We start from the raw sequence: 25,883 nt of genomic DNA, 5'->3' as shown, positions 1-25,883 counted from the left end.
TGGAATGATAGCGGTATGTGAAGGTTTACCAAGGTTTATTTTACTACTTAGATATAAAAAGAGTCATTTATTAATATTAATTTTATATATTTTCTTTAATAAATTATTCACTTTGAATTGCAGCTAGAAGGCATTGATAAATCTAACGCAGTTTCCTCGTTTTACAGAGGAGGAAAATAAGAGGATAAAGAACTTGGCCGAGGTCACATGTAAATAAGTGAAAACGTCTGGGCTGGAAGCCAAGTGTTACATCTTATCTAGTGCTGATATCTGGAGATTATTATTTTCTTAGAAATAGTTTATATTTTGCTAAGACAATTCAAGGATGATGGGTTCTTATTTGTACAATTGCTGAATAAAAGTATATCCAGCGGCAGCAAGACTTATCAGCGGGTCAGAGCTTTAGCTCGGAAATTGAGAAATGTCCATTCTGCAGTGTTCTCTCCTGAGTGAAAGGCCACTTCTGCACAGAGAGGACCTGCAAATAGATCTGCAGGAAAAGCCAGGACTTAGGAAGCAGTTTTGGATTCTATCAGCTCCACAGTGGTACTGTAATGCTACATTAGGATATATCACAATTTAATATTGCAGTGATAATCTGACCAGTAAGGATTGCAAAGCAGCAATATCAGGAAAGACCCCATGCATGGGGGTCAGATCAGAAACATATAAATAAATAAACAGGATAATTCCAGATACTGATAACTGCCATGAAGAGAATAAAATGGGGGACGTGATAAAGAGTGATGGAAGGCTACTCAAGATTGGCAAATCAGGGAAATTTTTCTGAATTATGAATGATTCAACCAAAGAAAAACTATCAAAATAAAAACCACATGTCAGTAATTTCAATAATAAAACCATGTAGTCATATCAATAAAATCCCCAACTGATATTTGATAAAATTCAACATCCAGTCTTAAGCATCTTAAAAGTGAGACATGGGAAAAACTAAAAATTTAAAATTGAGTTGATTTTATAAACAGTAGAGCAAACCTAGCAACGTTTCTCTTTTAACAAATGAAGAAAGCAAAGGTGCTTTTTGTCACCATTGTTATTTTCCAACATAATGCTGAAAATTATTTGTCATAGCAAGATCTCAAAAAAAAAAAAATGAGACCTAAACATTGGGGTAGGAAGGGAGGTAAAGGAAACAAAAATGTTATTTGAGGAAATAGAAGACCCAAATTAAGCCCTTTCCATCCTTCAGAAAACGATTTGAGATGTTAAAAGCATTCAGTGAAATGGGCAAATACAAGATAAATCTGTAAACACGCACATGTTTCTTAAATAGTAAAAATCAACTAGAAAAGGTAGCTAAGAAGAAAGCTTTTTTTCCAATGTTAGTAAATTATAAAACACATAGAAATTAATGTGGAGTGTTCAAGGCACATAAAGTAAACTATAAGAAAAACTTTAATGAAAAAATTCAAAAAACCAAATGAATGTACAGACGTAGCATGATTGTAAACAGTAGAGATGATGTTCCCCAAATTAATGTATAGATTTAACTTATTCCCATTAAAAACCAAATAATACTTTATACAACTTAATATAATGGTTCCAAAACTGTTTTGGCACAATTATCAAATAGTACTCTATGAAAAAAAAAAAAAAAAGAACAATGAGGAGGAACTATCTTTGCCAGGTATTACAATTTTAAAGGAAATGAATGGAAATGATATGGCATTAATTAAAAAATGAAGTAAAGGGTAATCGAAGGTATAAAAAAACCTAGTTTATATATAAGTTTAATATGCGAACTCAGTCTACCCAAATGATGGAAAAAAGAGTGATGATTTAAGAAGTGGTAAGAAAACCAGATATTAACATGCAGAAAAATGAACGTAGACCTTCACCTCACACTACGTTCGTTGTTATTACCTCTGCAGGAGGTTGCTCACGAGCAGTTCACTGTTCTTGAAAGCTGACATTAAGTCCTTTAAAAGTTGCCAGCTGTGGGTTTCTTGCAGAGGTGGAGTCATCAATTCATCTTTGGAGCAGACTTCCTTTGTTTTGGGGAAATCACCAGAATGGACCTTTTTAATTACATCAATGTAGACCAAGTACTCATACTCACTTGTTTCTTTTGGAGGAAATTGAAGTCTCCAGTAAGCTGACAAGCTTGGTTTAGAAGTATAAATTGGATTTATTGTCTGGTGTATGTCCTTTGGATTCAAAGGGGACAAATATATCCCTGTGTCTTAGTCCGTCTGACTGCTAGAACAGCATATCAGACTGCATAGCTTACAAACAACAAAAATATGTCTCCCGGTTCTGGAGGCTGGAAGTCCAAGAGCAGGGTGCCCCCATGGTCCAGGGAGGGCCCTCTTCTGGGTGGCAGACTTCTCATGGTATCTTCACATGGTGGGAGGGGCTAGGGCTATCTAGGGACCCTCTTTATAAGGCACTAATCCCATCCATGAGGGCTCCACCTTCATAATTTAAGCACCTTCCCTAAGAGCCCTCCTCATACCATCACACTGGGCAGTAGGAATTTGGGGGGAACACTGAAATATGGGTTAGGCTGAACTGTCCTTGCAAAGTACTATTTATTTACTTTGGAAGAGATAGATAGATAAGTAGATAGATAGATAGATAGATAGATAGATAGATAGATAGATAGATAGATAGACAAGATGTGTTTTATCCAACTAATTGCTTACAGAAGATTGCTATGCTGAATCACGCCAAGAGGGCTATGTAGGCCTGATCACTATGCTGGAGATAAAAAGTGTGAAAGGGAATCAGTACAACTGGACTTCGTATAGGAATACCTGGATCAGATCACTGTAGTGTTTTTTAGCACCGAGTAGCTTAGACGGGGAATATGAATTGCTGACCTTGATCATCAACTTGATTGAGCGATGGGAGCCAAATTACACTCTGTGTGGGTGGGTGTTCCCACTGTCAGTTGTTTAATTTGTTTAACTTACTGAATCTTCACAACAGCCATATGAGGCAGGGCATGGATTTGGAAAGGAAAGATCTCTCTCAGAATGTCTCTGACTCTTCATCTCTCTCCTATGTATGTGTGTACACATAAATACAAATATGCACAAGCACATTTACACTCCCACTCCCACCACAGGAGTTCTTAGGGCCAGAATTCCAGAGTGTGGAGATGCCTGGAAATTTTCCGTTGTTGGGGATGAGCTGGCCACTGCCACATTGGGTGTTCTAAAAGTAACTCCTTCGAGCAGTAGTTGTAATCTACAGTGTATTGTTACTTGATCCCCGAATCTGCAGTTGTATTTTGTTAACTGTTTTAGTTTTGTCTTTGCTGTGCCTTGGAGAATTAAATGTCTGTGCTGGGAGAGAAATTGGGTTGGGCAGAGTGGTATTCTGGAGAAGTTGGTTATCAGATGGCAAGAGTGACCTGCCCCAATAGTGGTGATACGTGATTATGAGGCATGATTTAGGGGAATGTGAAATAGGTGTGTGAGGGGGAAATCCCAAGGAAGAATGGGTTTCCTATGGCCTGGGGAATGCATGTTCATGGATTTCTAATTTGGCTATTAAAGGAAATGTGACCTTATGCCACCCCAGGTTTGTGTGTCTGTAGACTACTGAGGCCAACTCAATCGTCCCTTCACTCATTTATCCATTCCACAAGTATTTATTTGTTGCCCACTGCATGCTGGGACTGTGTTAGGCATGTAGAAACAGTGATGACTAACAGAGTCTCTGCCCTTTAGGAGAAAACTCCTGGAAGTTAAACATTAACAAATCAAATTGTAAGAAAATAAGAAAAACAGAGGAAGCAGAAATTTAAAAAAAAGATCGATATATATCACTATATAAAATTTTAGTTATCTATAAAGTGAAAATCAATAAAAGAAGCTATAAAAGAAAACAGACTGAAGGAATTACTTGTACTGAATATAACAGATGAGCTACTGAAATTTTAAAATGTCAATCTTTAGTCAAAGTTAAAGCCTAACGCTAAAATCCCTAAGGAACAAAAAGTCACTACCAACATTCAAATAAAAGAAAACTTAAAAATATACCTTCAATAGCAAATAAATTTGCATTAAAAAACAATAAGGTAATAGCTCACAATGAATTTAAAAGTATAAGAAAAATCATATAATGAAACTATGAATGAGGCTGTTGAAAAGTAAGCATCTAGTCATTGCTGTTTTTGGTATACATTGATGGCATAGAGTAATTCTTAGAAAAAGTGAGTTAGCATTTAAATATCGAGAGCATAAAAATATAAATGCCCTTTACAATTGAAGATTCATCCTAAGACAAGTTTTCGCCATTAATAGTAATTACCACCTAGAGTGCTTATTTCATGCCAGGTACTTTTCTAAGTGCTTTACATATATTAACTCATTTAATCTTCATGGCAGACATATGAAGTGGGTATTTTTATTATCCTTATTTTACAGATGAGGAAACTGAGGAACACCAAGTTTAAATAAATTACTAAAGATCACATGGTTAGCCAATGGCAGAGCTGAGATTTGAAGCTCCTCGGTCTGGACTTGTAATCAACTGCTTCATGCTGCTTTAATAGAAGAAAAAAGTTCTATATACAAAGATGCTTGTATCATCATTTATAATGTAAAAAAATTGGGGGAAAACTACATGATCTACATGGGGAATGGTGAAATATATTACATTCATTCAATAGATAATTATTTAACCAGAGATGTTCAGAACTTTTGTTTTCCCAGGGTGCAATGGTATGGGCCACCAAAAAAAAAGGACAATATTTACTTGTCCTTTTGCAAGCCTTCTCTATGTCCCTATATCTTTGAGCCTTTCATAAGGACCAGGACATCCTGTCCCAACTGGGCACTCCATTATTTTCTGCTGGAGCAGCCCATGGCTCCATATATTATGTCATTAAATGGACTGCACGTAGCCAGAGTGAAAGTTCTTTAGGAGTATAAATTATCACTCTCCCGGATACTTTAGCCACATTTAATGAACTCATATATTTCTTTGACTCCATATTCTCAGCTTCGTTACCTTACCTAAGTAAAGCTGCTTCTTACTATAAATATGTTAACATAGTTATCAACATATTTCTTATGTTAAATGATTGTGAAGATCTAAGTAGGATTTTGTGTTGTAAATGTTAGGAAAAGAATTTCAAAATTTTAAAAGTAAATTTTATTTATGCATAAACTAATTGAAATGAGAAAAACATAAATTACGTATTTTAGCATGTCTCTTCATATTTTCTCCTATTAATTACAAAAATAATGTATCTCAATCTCTTGGACATCTACTATGTGCCAGGAACTATGCTACGCTCTCTACATAATTTATTGCTTTTAATTCTGTCAATAGCATTGTAAAGTAGATGTTATTTATTATCAGCGTTTCACAGATGAGAATACAGAAGCTTAGAAAAGTTGAGTAACTTACCCCAGGTTACACAATTTATAAATTAGAGTCAGGACCTAAACCCAGATCTGTCTGAATGCAGAGATCAAGCTACTAATCATACTAATACTATCTTTTCTTCCTCTTCTTTTCCAAAAATAAATTTAGAGTCACTTTCTCTAATGGTTAGCTCTATGATGAAGTTCTAACTCTGTGGTTACAAATAACATAATAACCAGTTGCCTTGGAAATGAAGAGAGTATCATAAAACTAGAAGAGGCTTACAATACTGAATATGAAGAAAAGTGAAGTTATGAAGTTCTTTGAAGAAAACCTTGCTGTAATGATGAAATATGGAAGAAAAACAAAGTAGGGAAATGTAAAACTGGAATACGGAAAGCCCTCTCAACAAATTTACATACATGTTTTACAAATATATTCTTAAAAAGGAATATTGTGTATAATAAGTGTGAATGCCAGTAGGGACTGAAACTTTGAAATTACCTAAAATGTACTGATTTCAACTGCAACTTTTCTTCCAGAAGCATCCCTTTTTTCCTTTTTCTACTGCTCAACATGTAAAGTACAACCATATACACAGAAACCTCACTCATACCAAAGACTTTGCCAGCTAACTGAAAGGCTGGCACCTATTTTTGATACCATGAGTAGCTTCCAATATTTCTCTTAATTTTTCTTCCTTTATCATATTTTTGAACTTGAGAATTTAAAAAAGTTCTTACAAATGTAGGAAAAGACTGATTATTCTGAAGCCATGTAACAAGTAGCCACCATAATTGGTTTTAAACATGTTTTGTCAAACAATAACTTGCCTTGGTAAACACTTTTTACAAGCCAAACCACTCTTTCAGTCTCTCACTTCTGAAAGTCAGCCAATCAGGGACAGACTCACTCCAACAGCATGCCTCTGAGTGGTACCCAACTAACAATAATCTCACCTGGGTAACCATGCTTCCATAGATGATGTCAACCTATTTGCTTACACCTCTGAGAATTGACCAATTCTTGAACTTCATGTTTCCCCAAAATCTTACATAAGACCGGCAATTTGTTCTGCTTGAAAAGATTATGTCTGACCAGCATCACTTTACTATAGCAAGCAGTAAGTTAGCTTTGTCTTTTTATTTTAGATGTTGAGTGATGGTCTCATGGACAATTTTGGAGATTCCACGGAGATTGTTTTAAAGACCCTCATTTGGCAGTATGCCCGGGGACCCTTAGGCCAACAGGTACAGTCGCTGGGTACCTTGTGCTAAAATTCTATTTGCTCTTTAAATATGTCGTCAAGTGAGTTGGTCTCAACAATAATGTGATCTCTGACGAGTTTCATTGAGTTCCTATTGCTCAATTTATTTTGTTATTCTAGAGTTTGTAACCAATAGGATTTTGTTTAGGCCAAGATCTGTATAGAGCAATTAGATCTTTTGGTTTAGAGGTGCACCATTTGGGAAACAATTAGATCTAGGTCTTTGTATACAATCTTTAGACCTTTTGTTTTGGAGATATGCCATTTAGAAATGTTTGTGCCATTAACCTGCTTATTCTCCTGCTGCTTCCCTTGCTTTTGCTGCTGTTTGTCTATATGTTGAAAGTCTTGTTTCATGTGTTTTTGTCCTGTTTTGAGTTGCTTTGTTTCTTTTGAAGGTATAAGGGAGTGTTCCATAGGGAACCATATGGAAGCATAAGCCCGATAAAGTTTTCAACTCAATGCAAGCCAGCCTGGAGGGCTAATGGTTGAAGGTCTGTTAGACCAGCAATCAATGAATGAAAAAAGGGCTTGTCGAACTTTGTCTTTTATAGGGTACCCTATAAAACCTTCACGAGGGTACCCTCTTTCTTGTTAATTTGTGAAAGAAACTCACTTTATTTTTTGTCCATACTCAAGCATCAAGGCCCGTGAGATGGCTGACTGGAGGGGCCCATCCTACTCTCTGCTTGGTTGGGGAATCCAGATACCCTTTAAAAGCCCACACTATAGACTGACTGTAGTGACCTCCCGTTCTTGTGTGTTATGAGTTTGTCTATGCCGAAGTCCCGTCCTCCTCCTGAAAGAGCTTCTGTTTCCCTTAAGAAGCACTGTAATTCTAACTTTTCTTGGTAAATGGCAAAACATTTTTTAACTTAATAATGTTATGTTTGACATGTCCAAATCTTTAAATTAATACTATCTTTAAGAGGAACTCTAAAAATATTAGGAAACAAAATACCAACTTATCAATGGTCAGCTTCTTTAATTGATACATTAGCTATTAGTCAGCTAATTTAATTGATATACTAAGGCCTCAAAAAAAATTCTAACTCAAGGCAGTATTTCTTAAAGACTTTGTAACATTTTCAAACCTATTCAGTTTGCGTTTCTCTCATTTTCTACTTAGCTTTACCTGGCTTTCTAAATGAGCTTTTTTTTTTTTTTTTTTTTAGGGTTTCCTCAGGGAAAGAACAATTATATTATAAAATTTCTAAACCAGAAGGTTGAATTAGAATTCTTGTCTAGAGCCAAGTTAAGGGACATAATTAAGGAGTTTCCTAAACTTTCAGAATACAAGTAAAAGGTTGTTACAGAATTTAATATTTTGTTACATACTTAATTTCCTCGACCAGAGATCTGTACCAATTAGTTCAGCTAATGTTTAGCCTCTCAGATAGGGAAAATGTTTAATAAGTAGAAAGATAGGAAAGAAAAAACTTAAATCCAGTCATATAAACTTTTCAAAACTTGTCTTAAGAAAGCAATAAAAATAAAAAATTGATTACAAGAAGGCAATTTCAGAAGCAGTTATTTTAAGGGAAAACTTGTAAAAAGGTTCAAATTGTAAACAAAACAAAGATGAAAAATAGACTTCAGGAAATATTCTAGAAGCTGGAGTAAACCCACAGCTAAAGTAGAGAGATGTGTCTTCCCTTGTTGTAAATGGGATCAAATCTGAAATAGGGAATTTAATAACAAAAGAGCAATTGAAATGTAAAATTTTCAATCTAGAAAATATTCAACGTGTGACCAGATGTTTCCAGAGCCATAGCAAATAAATAAGCTGAAACTCAACAGAGTATTTGGTTCACTAGTTAAAAATAACTTAAAATGCCTATGTTATTTGAAAATTGGGAGCCTTTGAATAAAGATACATGTAGATATTACAAATACAATGATAGTTAAAAGAATCAATGTTCCATACCGGCTAATAAACAGGACAATTATCCAAAATGTAAGTATTGGGGCTGCTCCAAGGGTGACATTAAATCTCAACACTTCTCTTTCCTTCTTCTAAACTCTCAAAGGGATGAATACAGGTTTCTTATTGCTATGGGAGCTACTGTATCTAACAGTCTCGTTGCTATAGAACATCAGATCCCTCAGAGTAAAATGTTAAAGTTGATTGAAAACCAAGATTTTCAATAAGAAAAAAAGAGAGAAATTTTATCTTCAAGTAAAAATGACTGTGCCAGCTGGTGAAAGAAGATATAAAGGACAAATTGGAGGGTATATAGTAAATTGTGGAAAGCATGATGAAAAACAAGCTTTGTGTGCGTTGGTTTACTGGAAGCACTAAAATAATGAAAATTTCTAAAAATCCAAAGTCCTTCCCCAAGTCCCAACCTGTAATTGATGCTTTGGAATCATTATCAGAAGGACATTCCTTTCTTCTCTGTGACACAACTCCTGCAACTTTCAATAGGTAGGATTTACTTGGCGAATGGAACTGCCAGATAAAGTGTACTGCAAAAGGATTACTTTTTAAAATTCCAGAAATTTTCTCACACATAATACAATCATAACTGGTGTGACTAATAATATACCTATACTATGTATGATTCAAGAAATCACTGAAGAAATAACTATGGTCCCAGAATCCACATGGGCAAAAGATTCCATGGACACAGGCAGATTAATTATAATACAACAGAGCTCTTAAAAAACTTTTTGAATTATAAAACTCTTCTTTTTCTGTCTGCAAACATGAGAAAGTTAGGACATGCTGTAAAGGTCTTAATTCATCAACATGGCATCAACACCTAAGACCTATCGCCTATTAAAGCTGATCCCTTTGTTCTGTAGCCAAAGCTTAGCTTAGTTCCCTCAGAGCAATTATGGGCCTCAACTAAGTAAGTTAAAACATCTTCAGATCTTGCAGTGTAATTACCTTTAAATCTGATGTCATCATATATAGTAACTCCTTATTGCTAATGAAAAACACTTAGTATTTTTATACTAGTCAATTAACTAATTGTAAAGTACTGATACTTTCTTCTCATATTATCATCCACTGGTGAAACACTCCTATTCCAGCAATTCTATTACCCTTACATGATAGGAGAGAATCTTCTCATTGTGTTTCTGGAATCCATGGCCAGAACAGAATTTTTAACACAAAATGGATTAACGACTTTAAAATTCCTAGAAGAAAACATAGGGGTAAAGCCTCATGACATTGGACTTGGCAATAGTTTCTTGGACATGACACAAAAAAAGCACAGGCTACAAAATAAAATATAGACAAATTGGACTCATCAAACTTAAAAACTTTTGTGTACCAAACAATGCATCAACAGAGTGAAAAGGGAGAGAATATTTGCAAATCTGATAAGGAGCTAATATCCAGAATATATAAAGAACTCCTGCAATTCCACAGCAAAAATCAAATAACCCAATTTGTAAATAAAATGTCAACTCCTGGCATTCTATGCTTCCCCCAAAGACCCTAAACAGTGTGCTCTGTTTGGAGAGACTGCCTGTTCAGCATAGCCCCCCCTTGCGAAAGTAAGCAATAAATCAGCTGTGTCTTATTTCACTTATTGAGTGATAATTTCATCATCCTTTGGCAACTTCTCCTGGTCCTTTTTTTAATTTTTTAAATCTCTTCCCATTTACTAGTGCTACTAGTGATAGCAATTATGATAATGATGATTTTAATCTCCGCTTAGGATACCATGCACTGTGCTAAGGTCTTTCTTTACATGCAGTATCTCAATCATTGACAAGTCCCAGTAATATCTGGCTACCAGGACGTTTTAGTTTTTCAAGTAGCACTCAGGCCCGAAGAAGTTATTAGCCCTGGCTTATTCAGTATGCCAGTCATTTGCTTGTTTGCTTTCAAATCCACTTCTCCCCTTTCCCCTGCTCTGGTTAATATCACAGGGGCTGATCCATACAGACTGAATTTTCCAGGCTCTTCTGTCAGCTGGTTTCCAGCTCAGTTCTACTAATGGGACTCTCTAGTGAAAAATGAAAGAGAGGGAGAGAGGAAAGGAGAAGGCAGGATATCACTCCCCTTTCTGCTTCTAGAGATGGCTCTGGCAATAGCTATGTTTCCTTCCAGTGCTCCAGTCCCTTTGCACATGCTTTTCTTCTTGGTGGTTATCACTCATATTATTCTGTTTGAAATACCTAGAGTGCTTTCTGATTACCTGGACCCTTATCTACACAACCAGAAAGAACCGGTGGTAGAAATTGTACCAGGTAGACTCAGAGAGACTTGAGATTTAGTCCCAAGTCTGCCTCTAAATCACTTGTGACCTCGAAATAATCACAGTTTGGTGCCTCTGTTTTGCTATCTATGTAACAGAATTATTGATCTCCCCCTGCCAACTAGAACCTTCTGTTATGCTGGGCTTGCAAGAATTGGTTAATAGGAGTTATAATTTTCCCTTTCTCCCATGTAACAGTGCTTAGTTAGAGGCTGCTTTAAGGCCTTGATTACATTAGAAATATAGCTGTTCCCTTAACCAGATGAAACATGAAAACACCCTTTAATATGATCTGGCTGAGCTACATCATTTGAGGGGCCCAGTGCAAAATGAAAATGCAGGGCCCTTGTTAAAAAACTAGGAAAAGAGTGCCATCAAAAGTATTACAAATTAAGCTTTTCTTTTAAAAACAATTTACTTTTATAAAATACAACAGAGGTAATAGGGATGTGAATAACAATATAATTTACAAAGTGTAAAAAATATTTTTTGTGACATAATTTTATATAATACAATACTTATTAATGTGATATCTGGATGAATCATAATTTTGTGGCTTGCTTTTCTGCAAATTTATTTAATAGGTCATTAAAATAAATATATACTTTTAGCAATTTTATTTTCAATTGATATAATTGGAAGAGATGTTAGTTGTTCTTGGAAAATGAATGATTGCACATAATTTTTTTTTTTAAAGATTTTATTGGGGAAGGGGAACAGGACTTTATTGGGGAGCAGTGTGTACTTCCAGGACTTTTTTTTTTTTCCCCAAGTCAAGTTGTTTTCCTTTCAATCTTAGTTGTGGAGGGTGCCATTCAGCTTCAAGTTGTTGTCCTTTCAGTCTTAGTTGTGGAGGGCGCAGCTCAGCTCCAGGTCCAGTTGCCCTTGCTAGTTGCAGGGGGCACAGCCCACCATCCCTTGCGGGAGTCGAGGAATCGAACTGGCAACCTTGTGGTTGAGAGCCTGTGCTCCAACCAACTGAGCCATCTGGGAGGCAGCTCAGCTTGAGGTGCCGTGTTCAATCTTAGTTGTAGGGGGTGGAGCCCACATCCCTTGTGGGAGTCAAGGAATCGAACTGGCAACCTTGTGGTTGAGAGGACGCGTTCCAACCAACTGAGCCATCCGGGAGCTCAGCGGCAGCTCAGCTCAAGGTGCCATGTTCAATTTTAGTTGCAGGGGGCGCTGCCCACCATCCCTTGCAGGACTCGAGGAATTGAACTGGTAACCTTGTGGTTGAGAGCCCACTGGCCCATGTGGGAATCGAACCAGCAGCCTTTGGAGTTAGGAGCATGGAGCTCTAACTGCCTGAGCCACCGGGCTCGCCCGATTGCACATAATTTTTGATAATTTAAAAGTTTGACCAGGATCTTGCTGCTGATTAAATTGTTATTGGAGCAGTTAAGAGTATTTTATGGGCTGTGACAACATTTGGGATAAATTCTGATAAATTGTTCTGCAATAAAAATTTTAGTACATGTAGAGCTCATGATTCTCATGGAAAAATTTTTCTGAAAATATTTCATTCTTCACATAAATAAGTTTTGTGTAAGTCGAAATTTAATTTTAAATGTAAATTTATACAATAACATTTTAATGCTTTCTCTGATATTTCTTGTAACTTATGAAGATTGTACAAGAAACCAAATGTGGCTTCATGATTTGTATAAAATTCAAAATGCTCATTTATGCATTCTATCAATGCATTTTCAACTACAGGGAAAAATAAAGTTAAAATTATCTTTCATTAATGATTTGTTCATCTGAAGTTTCATATGAAAGTAGTGTACTTTTCTGTCAAATGCCATGATCTTTAAATTTATTTCCTATTTCTCAGTTTGTGGATATATGCTTTGTAATGTTGAAGCGGTTTTAGAACGTGAGATTCTAAACTCTTTCAATGATTATAATGACTCCCTGACATGCTTTCTTGCAGTGCCCATGTGTATACACTTTAATTTTGTTATAACTTACAAAGTTTACTCCCTGTGATCTGGCAGTTTCTATGACAGCCTCCGGCCAGAGTTAATATTTGTGTAGATGCCACATTCAGGCTCCAGGGACTCATGTGCCAACCAGCCTCCCCTCATAGGTCCCAGGGGTGCCTGTGAGCAGACCCCTCTTTTTTCACATGGTTGTGGTCACTGCTGCACTGGAAGCAATATACATACCTTAATTAAAAAATACTTTATTGTTCAAAAATACTGCCATCATCTGACCTTTCAGTGAATCATCATCTTTTTGCTGGTGGAGTGTCTTGCCTCAATGTGGATGGCTGCTAACTGATCAGAGTGGTGGTTACTGAAGGTTGGGGTGGCTGTGGAAGTCTCTTAAAATAAAGCAGCCCTGAAGTTTGCCACATTGGTTGACTGCCTTTTCATGAACGTTTCTCTATAGCACATGATGCTGTTTGATAGCATTGTACCCACAGTAGAACTTCTTTCAAAATTGGAGTCAATCCTCTCAAACCCTGCCACTGCTCTATCAACTAAGTTTATGTAATGTTCTAAATCCTTTGTTGTCATTTCAACAATTGAAGATTGTTGAAGGGCAGATTCCATCTCAAGAAACCACTTTCTTTGCTCTTCCGTAAGAGACAACTTCTCATCCCTTAAAGTTTTATCATGAGATTGCAGCAATTCAGTCACATCTTCAGGCTCCACTTCTAATTCTAGTTCTCTTGCTGTTTCCACCACATCTATAGTTACTTCTTCCACTGAAGTCTTGAACCCCTCAGTCACCCATGAGGGTTGAATCAACTTCTTCAAAACTCCTCTTAATGTTGATATGTTGACCTCGTCCCATGAATCACGGATGTTCTTACCGGCATCTAGAAAGGTAAATTCTTTCCAGAAGGTTTTCAATTTACTTTGCCCAGACCCATCAGAGGAATCACTATCTATAGCAGCTATAGCCTTACAAAGTGTATGTCTTAAATAATAAGACTTGAAAGTCAAAATGACTCGACCCCTGGGCTGCAGAATGGACGCTGTGTCAGCAGGCACGATAAGGGCATTCATCTCATCGTACGTCTCCATCAGAGCTCTTGGGTACCAGATGCGTTGTCAATCAGCAGTAATACTTTGAAAGGAATCTTTTTTTCTGAGCAGTAGGTCTCAACAGTGGGCTTAAAATATTCAGTAAGCCATGTTGTAAAAAGATGTGCTGTCATCAGGCTTTGTTCCATTTACAGAGCATAGGCAGAGTAGATTTAGTATCATTCTTAAGGGCCCTGGGATGTTTGGAATAGAAATGAACATTGGCTTCAACTTGAAGTCACCAGCTGCATTAGCTCCTAACATGAGAATCGCCTATCCTTTGGAGCCAGGCATTGACTTCTGTTTAGCTCTCAAAGTCCTTGATGACATCTTCTTCCAATGGAAGGCTGTTCCATCTACATTGCTAACCTGTTGTTTAGTGCAGCCACCTTCATTAATTATCTTAGCTGGATCTTCTGGATAACTCGCTGTAGCTTCCACATCAGCACTTGCTTCACCTGCACTTTGAAGTTATGGAGATGGCTTCTTCCCTTAAACCTCATGACCCAACCTCTGCTAGTTTCAAACTTTTCTTCTGCAGCTTCCTCGCCTCCCTCAGCCTTTATAGACTTGAAGAGAATTAGGGCTTTCTCTGGATTAGGATTTGGCTTAAGGGAATGTTGTGGCTAGTTTGGTCCTCTATCCAGACCACTGAAACTTTCTCCATATCAATAATAAGGCTATTTCGCTTTCTTATCATTTGTGTGTTCATCAGAGTAGCACTTTTAATTTCCTTCAAGAACTTTTTCCTTTGCATTCACAACTGGGCTAACCGTTTGGTGCAAGAGGCCTAGCTTTCTGCCGGTCTTGGCTTTCATCATGCCTTCCTCACTGCACTTAATTATTTTTAGCTTTTTGGATTTTAATGACAGACATGTGACTCTTCCTTTCACTTGAACACTTAGAGGCCATTGCAGGGATGATAATTGGCTTAATTTCAATATGTCTCAGGGAACAGGGAAGCCAGAGGAGAGGGAGAAAGGCAGAGCAGATGGCTGGTGGGTAGATGAGTCAGAACACACGTAACATTTATTAAGTTCACCATCGTATATGGGCATGGTTTGGGGCATCCCAAAACAGTTTCAACAGCACATCAAAGATCACTGATCACAGATCACTGTAATAAATATAATAATAATGAAAAAGTTTGAAATATTGTGAGAATTACCAAAATGTGACACAGAGACACAAAGTGAGCAGATGCTATTGGAAAAATAGTGCCAATAGACTTGCTTGACATAGGGTTGCTACAAATCTTTAATTTGTAAAAAAAAAAAAATGCAACATCCGTGAAGTGTAATAAAGTGAAGCACAGTAAAATGAGGTATGCCTGTACTTTGTAAGTGCTGTGGGGATATAGATGTGCAAAAGATACTGTCCTGCCCTTTAGGACTTTCAAAGCCAATGAGGAGACATGAAAAGAGACGGGTCTCCTGAAATATAATTGTGGCAAATATGTACTAGAATGAAATAAGTGTCACGGAAACCCAATAGAGGGAAAGTTGGTTTTGAGTTAGGGCTACCAAGGAATGTTTCAGTCCAGCTCTAAAGTTCTATGGTTTCTTGTTTCATTGGATGGCTCTTGGGTAAGAATTCAACAGATGGAGAGGTAAGGAGAGATGGCATCCCAGAAAGAAAGGGACAGGTGACCAATGAGAGTGTAGGAGTGTTTGTGGGACTCATTTGCTCATGGATTTTCTCATATGAATCGGCTTTAAAACCAAGACTTAGACCAAAATAATTAAATATATTTAGAAATGTTTGATGATTTGGCAAAATCAACCACTATGGTCTAAGTGAAACATTTTTAAACAAGGAGAACATATTTCCTCTCACAGAGTTGCATTATCTAGAGTTAACATTTTTTTTTTAAAACAGGTCCTGTCTGAAAAAAGAAAAAAGAGCCCTCTTTAAAGCTCCTGTTATTTCACAAAAATCTCGGTTACTCTTTTTCACAGCCATAAAAGTGGAATTATTGGGTGAAATGGAGAAAAATTGTTCTCAATTGTTCTAAGTGGTTATAAGGCACCATCCATTATAGAGCTGCTTTTATTTTTGCTGTATGACTTGTCAGATTTGGGAGGGAACAAAATATGTTCTTGGATACCATGGTAAGAGGAAAATACTACTGCATTTTATCGAACTTCAGATGCCATTGACTGTAAGATGTACCGTTATTTTATGCACCACTAAGACAGGGAAATAAAAACCCTGTCAATTAATCTGTGATACGATATAAGAGTCAGTCCTATTTCAGAGATGTTAAAATGTGAGAGTGAATGCACATTTTAGAATCGATGATATATGGATTTATTGAGTGTCAGGTTCTGTTCTAGATCCTTGACAAACATTATCTCAATTAATTCTTGTAAAAACCTAGTGACATGGGTATCCTTGCCCCTATTTTACAGATGAGGAAAGTGAGGCACGGTGAAGCTAAAGACATTGGCTAAAGATCACAGAACTAGTAAGTGGAACAAGCTCCTCATACCTTTCTCTTCTCAAATTTCTGTTTTTAATCTGTGACCCTCCAGTCAAGGTGTGTCTTGACAAATTGGGACACTCTTGCACATTTGCAGCAGGTGGCCTGTTTTCAGCTTTGGGCACTTTTCATTTATGGCAAACCTTTCATGGTGAGGCAAAGCCTCATCCTGCTTTAACTCCAATGGGCTTGGCTGTGAGGCACATTGAGACTTCAGAGCTAGGGAGGGGGTAAGGGAAGGACAGGGTTGGCCTGGACCCAAAGGAGTTAGCTGTTGCTTCATCTGAAGGCCAAAGCAAATCATTCAGAACTGACATAGTCAGGATCTTGCTTGGGTGGTTTCAGGGGCTGAGGCAGAACCAGAAGGGCTGGAGAAGGGAGGCCCTCACATTCCTCAAATGAAACTGAGAAAGCGGAAGCAGCATTGGGCAGCTGGTTGGGTGTGAGCAGAGATGCCGTGTGCACAGTAGAATATAATCCAGAGAAAGCATCTGGCTGGGGCGCCTAAGGATTTGCAGAACATATCATTCCTCAAGCTTTCACTGCTATCCTTGACAAGGTAGCCAATGAAAGACAAGACCTCCTGGTTTTACAGGAAAGTGGGTCAGGGTTATTTGGGCATGACCCCTGAAAGCTGGAGAACACAGGAGAATATCTGAGTTTTAGAATCAACGCTCAACTCAGGTATCTTTTTAAAGCCTTCTCAGCCTATGTCTGGGTTCAGGCATCTTTCTTAGTGTTTCTGAGTGCTATTACTTATCCAGATAAATATAATAACTAACTTTTATCAAGTGCTTACATTGGGACAAACAGTGAGCTAGATGCTTTATATGGCTTATCTCATTCAGTACTTTGGTATCCCCATTTCAGATGAGGAAACTGAATCTAGGAAAAGGTACGTGATTTGCCTCAAGTCCCACAGGTAGACATTTACAGAGTCAAGATTTGAACCCTGATGGTCTGTCCCAGAATCCATGCACATAGGAATTAAAATGTACTCATTTTATTTCTCCATTTGTTGACTTTTAAAAATAAAAAGTCTGTGAGTTTCTTTAGGATAGTATGTGTTTGTTTTACCTCTGTATTCCTGTCTTTTGGCACAGTACTAGGTACATAATAAATGGAAAATGTTTATGGAAAGGGTGAATGAATGACAGAGCCTAAGGAGCAAAATTTTAAGAAAACACACTGAAGCTCTTACAGTTTATGAATGAATAAATTAATGTGCTCAGCTCCGCATTTGGCACATCAAAACCACTCAATAAATGTTAGCTATTATTATAATTATTGGAAATAAAAATACATTTAAAAGAACAGTTGTTTTTACATATACCTTAATTTTTTCAAAATTCATTTACTTCAATTGCATATTTCTATACATTTTAGAAAGAGGTGAGCATTTAGTTTCTATGCAGTATTTTGAATATGTAGGAATTAAATATCATTTTTGATAGAGTTTTCCCTCGAAATTTGAGCTATGTTTGCTTGAAATATGAATATAGTCAAGTAGACAGAGGGCTGCTACAAGTTCAACTTAAGCAATCTGCAGGGTGATAATATGAGAATACAGATGACATGAAGTGTAAAAGAGTTTCTTATCATATGCTTCCAGCCACCACAGCCTGAGGACAAAAGCCAACTGCCAGATTAATGTTGTGATTTTAGTATACTAATATCAAACTCAAGTTTTCTCATTTTTGGCTTCATAATCAATCCATTCCCATTAGTCTTGCTACAAAGGTATCTAAATTGATTTCATACAAACATTTTTGTAAATAGGAAATTGTACTATGGTGCCAATTTATTTATGGCATCGGAATATCCTGATGTAGATGTCTTTGAGGAGGTAGGTAGATTGAATGAATTATATGATGATGATGATGATGATGATGATGATGATGATGATGATTGTTTATCCTTCAACCATTGTTGGCAGAACTTGCTAGTTGCATACCCCAGTATCCGTTCTCTTTCCTCTTCCATAACATAACCCTATATTTATATGGGGACAATATACCCAGCTAAAGGACTTGATCTCCCTTGCAACTAGGCGTGAGTATGATTATGTGATGAAATTCTGCTCAGTGATATGTAAGTTGAAATGTTGTGAGTTGTTTCTAGAAAAATCTCATTAAAAGGGAGAGAGTAGATCCTTTTTTTTCTTTCTTCTTCCTGTTGCCTGAAATGTGTATATAATGGTTGGAGCTCTAACAACTAGCTCGGGCCATGAGGTCACTTTGTGAGTGGAAGCCGTAAATGGCAAAGCAACGACAAAGAAAGATCCTGGTTCTCTAACACTGTGAAGACTCCATACTAGCCTTGAACTGCTAAATTCTGGCCATTATATGAAAGATATACAAACTTTCATCTAATTTCCACTGTCATTTTAGATCTTACTGTTATATGCAGCCAAATCTAATCCTAATAAATATTCTAAGGAAATAACAGAAAGTTTTCAAGAAAACTTCCTCTATATTTCTATCAGTGTGTTAAGGCATTTCCATTGTATTGTGTTTTTGTTTCTGTTCATCTCTAGCTTCCTAGGCCAATCTTCTCTCCTTCAATAATCTTTTAGGCTTCCCATTATAAGATATAAGCTGTTTTGAGTACCCTTATTGCTATAGTACTATTTTCATTATCTCTGTAAAGGTCTTATAATTTCCTTAGTTCTCCTCTCTCCCTTCTCTGAAATCCTCATGAGACCCCAGCATAAAATTAAAGTTACATCAATGAATATAGAGGTTCCTCATTATTTCAGAGGGTAGGAATTTATGGAAACAATTGCTGTGATTTTTTGTTTAATAGGATTTGTGGAAACTAATTTTTAGATAGTATTTCTATGATGATAGATTAGCAAACACTGAGTTGAACACTGGCAGTCTTGATTTCAACCAAGCATTTGATAGTTTTGAGTGAGAAGCAGTGAATAGAATGAACTCCAACCAAGTTTTGACTCGCAGCTCTGATACTTATTAGCCATAAGAACTTGGAAAAGATATCTAAACTCCTTGAATCTCAATTTCCTTATCTGTAAAATAAGTTGTGATAAAGGTTAAAAGAGCTCACGCACATGTAAAAATAAACATGTTTTTGTTAACTGTAATGGGTACTTTGTAAATATAAGGCAAATTGGGTGAGTGGAAAAAAATCTGGGTCTGGAATGAAGTATGCACTTACTAACTGTGTAATTTTGGCCAAATTGGTTAATATCTCTGAACCTCAGTTTTCTTATCAGCAAAATGAGAAAAATAATAGCGTTGCTTTACAGGGCTGTTGTGAGAGTTAAGTGAAATAATATATGTGAAGACTCTAAGACAGTACCTGGTGCTCCAAACAATTATAAACATTAGTATTCTTGTAGTTGTTACTGTCATTATTACTTTCTTGGGGATAAATGGTGAACTATGGCTTATTGACACTTTTTAAAGTAGCTAAGTGGTCAAACCATACTGTAAAAAGAATATCCTTTAATAGCTGTATGTCAGTCTAGAGGAATATGTCAGGTAGAATAATGTAGGCTCAACCAATATTTTATTGATGCCATGCATGAAGGTAAAGTTTTCTTATTACATTTGATGGTAACTTCTTGGGAGGGATGGAACTATGAGCACGATATGATGGAAAAGACACAGGCATTAATGACTGAAGGCTTGGCTTTGATTCCCTAAATTCTATCATGTGATGACTCAGTTTCCTTCTCTGTAAAATGATAACAACACTAGAACGATTACCAGATAGATGCATTTTATGAGTGTATGTTCTTAAAGATCTCACATAATTCATGACTCATTCTGAAAATAATACTGGGCTTGCTTACCATCTAAACTAGTCCCAGTAAGTGACAATAGTATAAGCATAATTTGCCAGCTTCAAAATTATGCAATTACTGACAATTTCTTTTAAAAAACAGTGAATTTGAACTATTTCAAATTCATGTATTTACATTTCAAATTCATGTACTTAAAATTTGCATAAAATGGAAGCAAATGAATTAACCTGGGCTGCTACTCAGGAGAGGGCTGCATTTGGGGGGTTCTGGGGCCAGCTTGAATCATTGGGAAGACCTGAGAAGAGCAAGTTGACCAAAGCTGATGATTGTTCCTAAAAAGATCATCCTCAAAAGGGAACTGACAATAAAAATCCTTCATCTCTTAGCCCGGTCTCTGAGACAACGGTGCTTTGCTGGTATTGGGGGGAAAAGGTTGGAGCTGATTAGTAATTAGCTGACTAATTTTATGCATAAAATTAGATAAAACTGCACTTTGTAGATACTGGATACCTGTTATTCTCCTGTTTGTTATTCAGACTACAGGAAGGTTCTATCCACAGATATCTATCAACACTGGCTATACTGAATGCATTCTTTCAGCCTGACCTTACCCCGAAAGCCTTGAGTTTTCATGGCTTTGCCATAGCCGTTTGATGGACTCTACGCAGATCCATGCATTTCTGCTACCTGAGACTAATTCCCAGAATCTCTGGCCCCTTTTACCATTCCCAGATCCGAGTGAAGTTCTGTGGCACAGGGCATAGGATGTGATTTCCTTAGCGGTTACTGAAGGTTACTGAAGCCTGGGTATTTAGGGGAATAAGCTTCTCATAGAACAAATTGACTAGTGGGAAATGGAAGTCAGGATGGGGCTAGCAGATTAGTTCGCTCTCCATCTTCCCCTACAATAGACTGTTTGAGTCATAGTTTTTCCATATAATCTGTCCAGACATGTCCTGCTTGGCCAAGTGGGAACATCAGTCAAGCAATTGCTTGTTGTAGAATAGTAGCCAGATTAATCAGTTTACCTTGCATTTTCTTTCCATTGTCCTCTGACTCAGTTGTCTTTTCCTTCGCTCTTGCTGCCCTGGCACTGCACCAGCCAATGTCTTGCTTCAGACTTTTTTCCCTAGGGAACTCAGACTAAGTCACTATGGGCAGTGAATTGAGCTAGGTACTGAGTCCCCACCTTCTAGAGCTTACAGTTTAGGCCAAGAGACAGATAGGTGAAGCATGAACCATAATACAAAGCTATGCACAATGATAGTTCGCAATCTCACCTTTGAGATCCTCCAAAACTTGGGTAGTTATCTCTATACTGGTTTTGTGTGTGTGTGTGTGTGTGTGTGTGTGTGTGTGTGCAGATTGAAACATCTTGATTTGCTAATAACATTGCAGTTAGCCCTCCAAGATTTATTCAAGCTCCTTACCTTATGTAGAGGCGGCCAGCATTTTCCTTGGGGTTACAATAAGATATTTTGAATGTGTTCATTTTGCTTTGGAAAATACACCATTGAGTTTTTCTTTAATAATAGCACTTTATCATAGTTCTCTTTTCCTAAAATCAAATTACTGTCAGATTTTTTTCCTTCTCTCTCCAGTCAGATAATTGAATGTAATGATGCTGTTTATCCACAGACACTGTCTAGATTAATTTTTTGCCTGCTTTTGGAAATTATTTTAACAGACTTTGCAGCCTAGCTAGCTACCTATATGGTACTATAATGGGTGTTTTGGTCTTAGACTTTAATATTTCTGAACATTATTGTCTCTAAGCGGAGACGAAAATGTGACAATTTGAAAAGTGCCAGAAATTTGCTTTAGTTGACTAAAGGTAGAAGATAAATCCTGTTCTGGGGCAATCTCTTTGTTTTGGAAGGCTAACTTTGGTGAGTGGTCTTGTTCATATGGATGTAAATTAAGTATATGAGTTACTATTGCTGCTTAACAAATTATCCCCAAACTTGCAACAATAATACTAATTTATTGTTTCATGACATTTTTGAGGGTTAGTAGCTCTGGCTTGAAGTGTCTCGTGAATTTATGGTTAAGGTGTTGGCCAGGACACCATCTTTGGAAGGCTTGACTGGGGCTGGAAGATACACTTCCAGGGTGGCTCATGCCTACGGCTGGCAGGTGAATGTTGGCTGTCAGCAGGAGACCTGAGTTCCTCATCTCTTGAATCTTTTTTTCCAGAAAATGAGGAAGTGGCAGTGTTTCTTTATGACATAGCCTTGAAAGTCACACACTAGCACTTCCACTGTATTCTATTTGTCCTGCAGACCAGCTCGGATATATTGTGGGCGGGGACTACACAAAGGCATGAATACCAGGAGAAGAGAATCAGTAGGGAGCCACCTTGAGACTGACTACCACGTTAAGTACTACTGTTTTGTTTTTGTTTTTACTGAAAGCCTTCTAACTGTGGAGTAGCCCAAATGCAAACATGAGGTGTGATCGAAAAATACAGTGAGTGTTTAAATTAAAAAAATTTAATTCAGTAGAAGACACATTGCCATTAATCCCCCTCAAAATCCTCCCCCTTACTTCAACCACACTTGTTCTGTCGTTCTTGCCACTTTCTGAAGCAGTTCTGGAAGTCCTGTTTCGAGAGTGTCTTTAGTTGTGCTGTCCTGGCTGCCTCAATGTCCTGAATCATTTTGACTTTGGAGAGGAGTTGGAAGTCGCACAGTGCCGGATCTGGTGAATAAGGTGGATGAGGACACACCGTAATGTTTTTATTTGACAGAAATTGCCGTATACCAGAAGCGATGTGTGACACGTAGCATTGTCATGATGGAGGATGAAGTAAAGACATGAAAGAAGACTTCCAGAACTGCTTCAGAAAGTGGCAAGAACAATGGGATTAGTGTGTTTGAAGTGAGGGGAGCATTTTGAGGGGGATGAATTGCAATGTGTCTTTTACTATAATACATTTTTTTATTTAGCATTCACTAAATCATACCTTGTATATCAGACTGGGATAAGGGGTATTTTTTTTCATAATAATATTTTTAATGGCTGACCTGCTTGGGGATCAGCATGTAACTCTGCAGAGATTAATTTGATGTCAAGTGATTTTTCTGCCTCATCTGTTTGGAGAAACCACAAGAGGAAGTGAGGATCAGAAAAAAAGAGATGCCTATTGGCAGGACTTACGAAGATGGACTAAAACTTCAAGTTCTTTTCAGGTAAGACCTTAGTAACTCAAAGTTTGTGTAGCTCACCTTTCTGGCCAAGTTCCCACAGAAATGTATGTCATTTTCTCAAGGGTCCTGGCTTCCCATGTGCCCATGCCATGACCCAGCCCATTGGGAGCAATCATCACAGGACACTGCTTTGTTCTCCCTCTTCCCTGCCACCTGTGTGGAGTTCCTACTCGCAGCCTCCACTTTGGGATGCTGGTTCCAGGGCAGTGGGCCATTTCTCCAGCTCCTGTGTCCCACTTCATTGCCAGGGCCCTGCAGCTGCACAGCCTGTGCCCATACCACGGCAAAGTCTTCCATGAAAACAGGGTCCTTTTGCCTCTGAGGAACTCTCTACCAAGAACAAACACGGACAAACAGCAATTTTATGTTTCAGGACTCTTTTTGTCCAGAATGCAACGGACTAACCTTCCACCTTATATTATTTCCAGGCTGCTACTTTCTGCCCATATTTACATAGGCTGCTGGTTTCTCCCCATACTGCTAAATGTCTTCCAAAACAGCCAGCTGTTAGAGCTAAGGAAATGTGTCAACGCATGATATGTGACATCGCACAAGACTGTGATAAAAACTGAGCTCAAGTATTAAAAATTCAAGCTGTCCTCTTCCATTATATCTAAGCTTTAAACAAGTGCTCGTCATCTGCCCGCAGGTCAGCTCGTTGGACTTTCACCAGACCCTCTGCATTTGACACTCTTGTGATACCCCACTTATGGCACCACTTACAATGGTCTCTTGAATATTGTCTTGATGTTTTACATGGAAGTGGTATATGAGCCTCATATCTTGGCTCTCCGCATTAGTTTCCTGGGCCAGAGCTGGGAACTCCGAGTTGGCTATTTCTCTGTTACTGCGTACATTGCTCATATCTCCGAGGGATTCTGCTTCCTAAGTATCTTCCACATCTATCTCTTCCTCCTCATTTCCACTGCCACTGACTTGGGTCAGGACCACATCAAGTCTTTCCTGGATCACACCAATAATATGCAAACTCATCTCTCCCTGTTTTAATTCATCCTCATTTATGCTGTGGGAATAATCGTTCGAAATACAAATGAAATCACCTCTTTCTTCTGCTTAAAGTTCCTCAGTGGGTCTTCCCCTAGGTACTGGGATCAAATTCAAGTTAGAAGTTGGCCCACATATTTTTGCCTACCTCTCTGACTTCGTTTCCCCCACCCCTTCTCCTGTGCTTGGCAGCCATTTAACTTGGAATTATCTTAAATTTTTACTGTTTAATATCCTATGACTTTGCAAAAATTATTTCTTCTACCGAATGTGCATTTCCCACTCATCCTTCAAGACCTAGGTCAGGTGTCATCACCTGTAAGACACCTTTCCCCTCTGGGTTAGAGGTCCCTCCCACGTTCCACAGTATCTTCTACGTCTCTCTCACCATGTGTATTATGCATTGTTATGGGCTCTGGAGCCAGAGTATGTGGGTTTAATCACATTTCTCTTATTACTACCGTGTTTCCCCAAGAATAAGACCTAGCCAGACAATCAGCTCTAATGCATCTTTTGGAGCAAAAATCAATATGAGGTCCAGTATTATATTATATTATATTATATTATATTATATTATATTATATTATATTATATTATATTATGCCTGGTCTTATAGTAAAATAAGACTGGGTCTTATATTAATTTTTGCTCCAAAAGACGCATTAAGGTTGATTGTCTAGCTAGGTCTTATTTTCGGGGAAAAACAGTAGCTGTGTGACCTCTTGCATGTCTCTTAGCTTTTTTTCCCTGACTGTAAAATGATAATACTACTTCTCACGTGTGGTTGGTCTTTGGGCTTTATATTGATTTGACATATGTGGAGTACTTAGAATAATGCCTAGTTCAGAACCTAGACTCAGGGAATGTCAGCTAGTCCCAATAATTTATTTTATTTTTGGTTTGTTCCATACGGTTCTAAGCTTTTAAAGGGATGAATCTTGTCTTTATTTTCTCAGCACCTATCACAAAGAAGGCATTTCTATGAATGCATAAATGAACTTCAAATACCATATGTAAGGTATTATACTACTTAATGATACTTTCCTATTCCCCAGGACTTTCTGACACATTTAGTTCATATAGGAACAAGCTAGAGGTGTGCATAGAAAGTCTTTAAAGAATTATAGTGACAGCGTATATTTATATGAGATTACATTATTCATTTCCAAAACAAGGTTTCTAAACTCAGAGAAGAATAGTCTAAGTGTACTAGAATTTTATTGTTTGGATGATTTGTATTACAAAATCAGCACTATTCTTTCTTGGTGTGAGACATCTTTTAAGATACTGTATACCTCTATCTTCAAGTTACGATGGAATCCACGTATTGGTCATGTTGTTGGCTTAGTTGGAAATTTTCTTTTCTATCTTCTTTCAATCTCTCACATATTTTTGTATTTTAAGTAATGTTTCAAAATCACGTCATGTGTCCCATAGACTAAACAGGCAAGCTCTTGCCTTCTATATTACACATCTCTGAGAAAGGGTTACCAAGTAGTATGAAATTTCATTTTACAGCAACATCTGGTAAATACACAAGACATTCATCATCCTTC

The 25,883-nt window shown here is 37.5% G+C and overlaps 1 protein-coding gene across 1 annotated transcript in view; it reads left to right on the top strand.

The window, feature by feature from the left end:
* The window catches only part of ZNF366 (zinc finger protein 366), a 289,661-nt gene that overhangs the window by 12,776 nt on the left and 251,002 nt on the right, over nucleotides 1-25,883 (top strand). Inside the window, exons 2-3 of the mRNA XM_033111021.1 lie at nucleotides 6,495-6,593; nucleotides 16,274-16,329. The gene's annotated coding sequence lies outside the window, so the exon portion shown is untranslated. The remainder of the gene's footprint in view (nucleotides 1-6,494; nucleotides 6,594-16,273; nucleotides 16,330-25,883) is intronic.

This window comes from Rhinolophus ferrumequinum, chromosome 7 (assembly GCF_004115265.2).
Source record: "Rhinolophus ferrumequinum isolate MPI-CBG mRhiFer1 chromosome 7, mRhiFer1_v1.p, whole genome shotgun sequence".
In the NCBI taxonomy this organism is placed as follows: domain Eukaryota; kingdom Metazoa; phylum Chordata; class Mammalia; order Chiroptera; family Rhinolophidae; genus Rhinolophus; species Rhinolophus ferrumequinum.
The sequence above is the reverse complement of the archived record's forward strand: the minus strand, read 5'-3'. Positions and strand labels throughout refer to the sequence as shown.